We start from the raw sequence: 8,355 nt of genomic DNA on the forward strand, positions 1-8,355 counted from the left end.
TTTTAAAAGCACATTAGTTTTATTCATATTTTTCCCCTTATGTTACTACAGTGCAGAGTTATTTCCATACCTAAACATGTTTGTATTTCTTTTAAATATAATCTTAACTCTGGATTTCCAGGGTTTGTAGGGCTTGGTTTGGGAATAATTCCAACATCCTTGTGATGATTTTTGCTCTTCAATTACTGACGTATACTCTCAATCTTAACTCCATTTTATTGTCATGCAGCTTCACCCTGAAAAGTCATGCTGTAAAATGGTACCTTCTCACCCAACATCTCGGGCCTAGAGGCATGATTCTCATTACACTTACTCCAAGATAAATCAAGAGTAAATCACTGGTGTAAGGGAAATTGGAATCTTGCCCTCAGTGTGTATTCAAACTCATATCCTCTCTAAGGATAGAAACAAAACTAAAGTTTTACTACCTTTTCCTCCAGTTAGCACTGCAGAGCCAGCCTAACTAAAGGACCATCAATGGGATCCTAGTCCTTTTCACACATCACCAACAAAACAAATAAGTAGTTTCCAATGTCATTTGCAAATAGAGGGGTTGCATAGATATAAATGAAGCCAGAATTTGCCCTGCAGAATATTGACAGAAGGCACTAATCTCAAATCCCAGATTCACTTTGCGGGGGGCTGACTCTTTAAGTGTGGAGGGGTGGGGGAAATCTTTTGAATTGTAAACTGAGCCCATTTGTAAGGAGGTCACTAAGAAAACATCAACATGGGACTGTGTGGTACCATTTCTACAGAGTGCCTTTTTAAAGAAGGGCTTTTAGGATGACATCAACAGGACTCCACTGGGAATTTCATGGGCATGCCTACATGATTCAGCCACCTGATTCCATTAATATATCAAAACTTTTTTAAACTAGTGTGGCTCACTCCAAAGCAGATATTTTGTTATCTGAGATGTTAGAGATATTGAGTATTTTAACGTTTGGTACGATACAAGTTTCCTACAGGTATTTGGCATTACAAGACACCTGTTTGACCTTCATTTAGAACTCACGTGTCTCTCACATGGTAGGATATAAGGTGAAGTGATATTTTGGGCCTGATCCTAGGTTCTTTACACATCTAAAACCTCTACTGTATTCTGTGTTTATATGAGGAACCAAAGCAACACCTTAAGCTTTGAATCTGAATCCCTGCACAGGTGTTCATAACAAAACCATGATTATAAGGAGTATAATAGCTCTTTATATGCATTCACGTTATATGGCATATTTATTATCAAATTATTGTTACAACGTTATTTTGAGAGTATTTAACAGATGAACATCTAAAAATATAGGACCATATAGCAATGACCTTTTAAGAACCACTTTGCAATCCCTTTTTAAGTGCATTTACTATGTCCCATGTGAATATGTTTGATGGCACTGTTGGGGATGGGGGGATTCCGTCCCTCCTAATTCTATGAAAAAGTCCTAACATAATGTAATGCAAAATAATCTTTCCGTGGAATTTTTCAACCCAGCTATAGAAGTCTATGTCAGGTGTATAATTCTGTATTAACAATTCTATTGAGCAGATATCATTCTTGATTAAATTCAGTGGGGGGTTACAGTAAGTTTTACAGGACTCTATTTAATTTCTATGGAATCCTATTGGCTTCTTTCTTTATTGTTTTCTGTAAGAATTTTGCATAACAAAATGTTTATAATTTTAATTTTTCTTTTGTCATCCTTCTGCAGTTTGAATCTCTGGAGGCTGATGATGATCTGAACAGTGGTGAGAAGGAAGGATGGTTTGTGGTTAAGGTATGTTGGGCACATCAGTCAATATTTCTGTGCTTCAGTTCCCCATATGAAAAAGGGGGATAATACATTCCTGAGAGGGTTATTGTGAGGATAAATCCATAAATACTCAGGAGGAATTCAGGTGGTGGGAGCCAGATGAGTACTTAGATAGTAGAAAGTGCACTACTGATTCCTGAACAATCAGAAAACATTACTGGAACTAAATCTTGCTTCAGAAAAATTACTGGTTCAGAAACAGAGCTCTGGAATGGGTGATATAGTACAGAGGAGAATGAAGATAATTCTTGGTTTGTGGTTGGAACTGAAATAGCTTAGTCGTTAGCCACAGCAAAAATTTCTGGAAGCCAGAATAAATAGATTCCAGTTTTTTCTAGGTCCTTCCTTTGAAAAATAATTACACGTACGTAGCTGCCAACTTCTGTTGGCTCAGTTATTAGTCTTCTTGCAAACTCAACTCTAACTCTCCATTAGTGATTACAATAGCCTTTCTTTGTCTTTATATGGTTGTTTCGTATCCCACTGGAGCTAACTCAGACCACTCCCAATTACATTTTTATAGGTTAGGGAATGACAAGCCTTGTGATTCTGGGCATTGGTCCCACTTTTAAAATAGAACATAGCCTTTCCTGTTTACATGAAAGGTGTGCTAAACCCAAGGCTGTAGACTGCTGTTAAAATTTAATATAATCAACAAAGAGTGATGTTTAATTAGTAAATATACTAAATAACCCCTTTTTTCACCCATTGATAGGACAAAATATACTGGAACTCATCCTGCTTCCCTAGCATTTGGTTCATATTTGGCTTATAAGTTTGTTCTTAGATAGTCAGTAGGCACCGCTGAAATGAAGAATAAATCTTTGCCCCAATGTGCACATTGTTTATATAGAAGGGAGTTCAGATCTCCTCATTGGAGGATGTTCGCTCAGGGACGTAGTCTATTAGCATTGCATTTTTGAGATTGCTCTGCATGCACCTGTATTACTGGCATCTCTTTAAGCAGAAATTAATCAATTTACAAAGTGATGTGCGACTATTTAATCATGTGCAACTTCTGAGGATTTTCAGTCTTCAACATACTGCAATGATATATGTACTGTGGAACATAATACTGTACTTTTATACTTCCAAGATAATAAAAACTAAAAATACAGTGGTGGTTCTCTCCTTGGTTGGTACAATGTGGTGTGGCATGGAGGAGGAAAAGCTGGCAGACGCATGTGGGAACAAAACTAAGGAGCTGTATGGACAATTTAGGAAATGTTAACGTGGATTCAGTTATTCTTCTCTTCTCCATAAGATTAGTATTGCCTCATCCAATGCCTGATGAAATCACTGGAAAGACTCTTGTTGATTAAAAGTTGCTTTGGATTGGACCATACTAATATACCGGGAATTGGACATATCCCATTGCATAAGACAAACTGTATTGCATATGCATGGGATTTGTATTTTTGATATCAGGTTTTTGAAAGATTATGGAATTATTCAAAAATAGAATGCACATGGTTTTCTTTTGTTCACACTTTATTGAAGTTAACTGAGAATGTTATTGTTTTGGAAGCACTTTTGTTAATATTGAAACAACTTCTCTTATTTCAGCTCTCCTCTTGCATAATCTCTATTTAACCTGAAGTTCACTCAGTCCTCTGTAAAATTCAAGAAATATTGTTCAGGAGGCAAGAGTAAAATAAGATATTGGTAAAGAATTCAGGATAAGTGCAAAGTCTTAAGCATGGAAATAACAAACTAGTCAGTCACCATTATTTTGCATCATTTTGGTTTATAGAACAAGCAAAGGTTGGGTCTGTATGCCGGTGCAGTTCTTTGTTTGATATATTCCGCCAGACTGTTTGTACTTGACGGAGAGAAGTTCTGTTTGGCTGTCTACCAGTACTTCTCTGAAGAACCCTCTTTGCTTCCTGAGGAGGAGGTCTGTGTAGAGTATGTAGGGTGACATTCCAGAGGCCAAACTGTCCATATAGTAAGGTCCAGTGTGTTTAAACTTCTACTGCCATTAGAGATATCAGTGAACCTGAGATTGCCCATGTGAACTCATAAGGACGGCAGGACAGGAGACTCAGTAAGTGTTTAATTTCCTAACAGGAACTAAAACTGCACCCGATAATATAGATAGTTAACACAGTGACTGGCTGGCAGGAATGGCAACATTTTGACCAAGGAAAACTTGCCAATGTTGCTGTTTATTTGTATTACAATAGCACCCAGACACCCTAACTGAAATTTGGGCCTCATTGCGCTAGGTGCTGTACAAACATGATTAGTGACAGTCCCTGCCCCAAAGAGTCAGAGTCTAAATAGACAAGAAAGACACTTGGCTGTGGGGAAGCAGCAACACAGATCGGTGAAGTGCCTTGCCTCAGGTCACTTAGTGAATCAGTGGCAGAGCCAGGAATAGAACGCAGGTCCCTTTACTCCTCGGCCAGTTCTCTATCCACTGGGCAGTGCTGCCTCTAAACAGGGATTAAGTGGAATGTAAGTAGTGCATAGACTTTGTGCTGGCTCTCTGAACGGGGCTATTTGCACCCTTTGTGAATGCCATTTTATTTTAAATCAAGGAGCTATATGCATTTTAAGAAAGCTATAAACTTGTGACCAGATCCCACTGATATTTCATGTATACAAACTAATTATGTTTTTTTTAATTTTTGTGTCTCTGTATTTTCTGAGCTAGTATCCTGTGTGATGCTCTGGGGATTGCCCACATAAGGGGTTCTTTCACCACCTTCCCTGTAACCCTGGGTGCTTCTGTACTGTGCAGATTTGGCTCAGAGCCCTGACACTAGCAGTCTGCCACAGCACAATGGCCTCACTCTGGTTTCTACCAGCCTGGTTACTCTTTTGCAGTGACACCAACAACCCTTCTGATCTTGAGTCTCCCCATCTCCTCTATCGCCCCTGTAGGGTCCAGTCCCTTTTACTGGATACTCACAGAAGTTAAGTTTGCTGCCGCCAGAGAGACAGAACACACAGCAGACTCGTAGCTGAGGACTTCACCTTCGGTTTAATATGAAGCACTGAGATGATTTTATAATAAAACAAGAGTAAGTTTATTACAAAGAACAGACATTTTAGTGATAGTAAATAAGAGTTCATGACACAGGCACGGTTACAAGTCAAACCAAACCAAAACCGCTTCTAGTGACTAAAACGTAACTTCAGCAAATTACAATCTTTGTCTAAGCAGGCTCCTCACCTATAGTCAGTTCCCAGAGACCTCAACCCCATTAGTTGGTCTCTTGTGTCCCCCAGGAGATCAGTGCCAAAATGGTTTCTGCTTCTGCTTGTAGTTCCCAAAGTCTACTGACTGTTTCCAGACCCAGGAAAGCTTCTTGGGGTTGCAGGCTCCATCCCCCAGTATGACTATTAAGCAGTCTTCCCCACCACCACCGGTTTAGCTTTCTGACTTTGTTTACCCTTTCTCTGTATATACACTTTTCATTATCCTCTGAGGTATTACCTGGCCCAATTTACACTGGAGACTCAGGAAAACAGGTAATACAACATTCCTATGTCTAGGACAGACTGGACTTATGCACTGCTTGCAAAACACCTTCTAAGAACATACTTCCAACACACATCTATCATTCTTTATACACCACCCGTACATACATCACACAATAATTTTAATTCCCAGCATGTTACTGATTTGGATATGATACCTTACATGACAGCTTTCAGATGCAGAGTATGACAAGAGTGTGTTAGGGCAAGTAGTGTGTCAGGCCGATGTGAGTTACAGGATGAGGTGCTCTCTGGCAGTGGGACTGAGGGACTCCCTGGGTCACAGCTGTACAAATATGCTATCAACAAGACAAGGAGATGATAATCTCAGCCATCAAACCAAAAGCAATTTGCTCAGTTTTCTCACTCCTAATGCTCCACGAAGAATTTCAAAGGCATTTGCTATTGGTTTGCTAACAGCTGCTTCTGTTCCTTTTATCCAGTAGATTCTAAAGCCCTGATCCAACTCCCATTAAAGACAATGGAGAGATTCCATTGATATCCCTGGGAGTTGGATCAGGCCCCATATAGTCTATGTTCTGTCTCTGGAACATTTACACTGATACAAAATACAAATCCTGGAGTTTGCTAGGGAGGAGTTCTGCATAGCACCTAATGTAACAGGGTGTGCCACTATAATATAAATATTGGTTGATAATATTTGTGTGAGGGTTCACAAATGAGCACTCTACTAACTGTCTGCTTCTGCTTCATTGTACATTTTATTTTGGGTGCTAGCATTTAGAAAAGCATTTAACATCTGCTAAAGTAAAATAGCAGAAAATAATTAATTAATTTAATTAATCTGAATATGAATTATGCTGATATTGTGAAGGCGGTGAATGTTATAAGCATTGCTTGGTCAGTTTTTATAAATGTTTGAGAACAGTTGCAAAATGACTGCATGTAATATTTTTAATTTCTAAAATATGTCCACTGAGATTTGAAAAACAAAATAAACCCTTCTAAGAATTAGCTGACAATAGGGCTGTCATTAACAAATGTTCCCAGTATTTTACCACAGCCCTTGGTTGACAGATGATGTGACAAAAGGAAGGCCATCTTATAGTTTCATTTTCTGTAAGTTTGCATTTAAACAAGTTTGAATGCTTGAAAGAAAACCTGGGATTTTGAATATCTTAACTTTTTCACTAAAAGTCAGTGCATTTTCATTTCATTGCCCACGGCACAGTAGTATATCTATGGTAACCTATAATGGTCTCTGGGAAAATGTTCTGAAATATGGAACTCCTAGTGAAACAAGCCATTGCACTGTTGAATAGGGAGGAACTTAATAGGTTATAAGAGAGAATCAGAGAATCAGTGACAGAAGCTAAAAGGAAGTTGACTAAAATTCAAAATATATAAAGATAATGTAGTGTTTTATAGCAGCTTGTGGGTTGATCATATACCACACAGCAATCCTTGACTATATAGCAGTGCTTCTAATATAACTGGAAATGTGCAGAAACCCTCAAAAGTGATCACTGCTTCCTGCTCAAAATAGGATGTGTGCTGCAGAAGCTACAACAAAGGCTTACCGCTCATCAGACACCACATTCTCCCATGCCTTCACTCAGCTCCGTGCATTTTCTATTAAAGAATCAGAGTTTACACACACTACAGAACTTGCTAGAAGCAGCTGGACTTACCTGTTTGCTACCACACTTTGGACAGTTAGCACATTTCACAGATTCTTCATCAGTTTGATTTGTGTGCTGCAGCGTGCTCTACAAATCAAGACCTGAAATTCACTGCAGTGCAGAGGGCCCTATGCATTTCTTAAACCCAACTTCAACGATCTAAGTGGTGTTTAAGTGGTGCAAAGCCCTGCACAGATACTCTACACTGGAGTGAATTTCACCCTATTGACTTGGAATGAATCGAGTCCTTATGTGCAAAGAAAGCAACAAAAGATGTTTTGGAGCAAAAGTACACTTTCTGCCAGCTGCTTCCTTTCATGTGTCTCGTGAGCTAACTATGCAGTGAAGTAGCATTTTCCACCAGGGTATACTCTGTTGCCCCATATGATTTCCTACACTCGGCTACAGACTCGCCTTTAGTTCTGCTGGCGGCTTGTAAAGTAAAGAAAGAAACATGCTTTTGATTCTGTGATCCCTACCCTTAGTCTCCAGCCTCTAATGATAGAGAAGCATTTCAAAGTCAGATGCCTTTGAAGTATTGTGATAATCAGACCTAAAAGAGGGGAAGTGATAATACTTCACTAATAGAATCATAGGAGAAACAGTGCCCAGGTAAAAGAAGCACATGGATAAAGAGAAGGTTCGTATTGAAAATGGCTACAAATACTCTGGTAAAGCATTGGCAGTAGACCAAAACCCCAACCGGGGTTGCATTTTTGAGCAGATACCCTAGAGCAGTGTTTCCCAAAGTGTGCACAGCACCCACCAGTGGGATTCAAAAGGCAAGCCAAGGGGGTGCAGGCAGCTTTCTCCATTGTTCTGCAGCATCTCAGCTTTCAGTAAAAAAAGAAAAAAAGGAGGAATGCAATTAATCTCGTACTCCTGAAAAGAGGGGAGGGGGGAGGGCATGTAGCTTTTCCAAAGAGCAGGAAATGTTGTTCTAGACAAATAAAAATGTTTATTTAACCCTTTCTCGATATAGAAAAATGATGGAAAGAAAGATATGGGAACCAAAAATCCATAAACTGACACAGAAACTGTATAAATTTCCAGTAACTTGGTTATATGTGGCTTTGAAACCTGGGCAGGTCACAGGTAACTCCTGTTCTTATCACCAGTGTAGAGTCTTGTTTTCTTCCTCTCGTCCCTAAAGACAGGTTCCCATAAGGCTCTGATTCAGTAAAGCCCTTCAACGTGTACTTAAAGTTAAGCACATGCTTAAGTGCTTGCTGAATTGGGGCTATACTGAATATTTTACTGCTCTACTTTTTGTTTTTTGAGAGAAGGCATGTCATAGCCAGTCAGAATAAGAACCACTTAATATGGTAAGTTTGTTTATAAAATGTACAGTTCCCAAATAAAACAAAGAAGCTAAAAAATCAGAAAACTTAGTATGGTTGTTCAGAAATGGTGGC

The sequence above is a fragment of the Lepidochelys kempii genome, chromosome 7, assembly GCF_965140265.1.
Source record: "Lepidochelys kempii isolate rLepKem1 chromosome 7, rLepKem1.hap2, whole genome shotgun sequence".
In the NCBI taxonomy this organism is placed as follows: Eukaryota; Metazoa; Chordata; order Testudines; family Cheloniidae; genus Lepidochelys; species Lepidochelys kempii.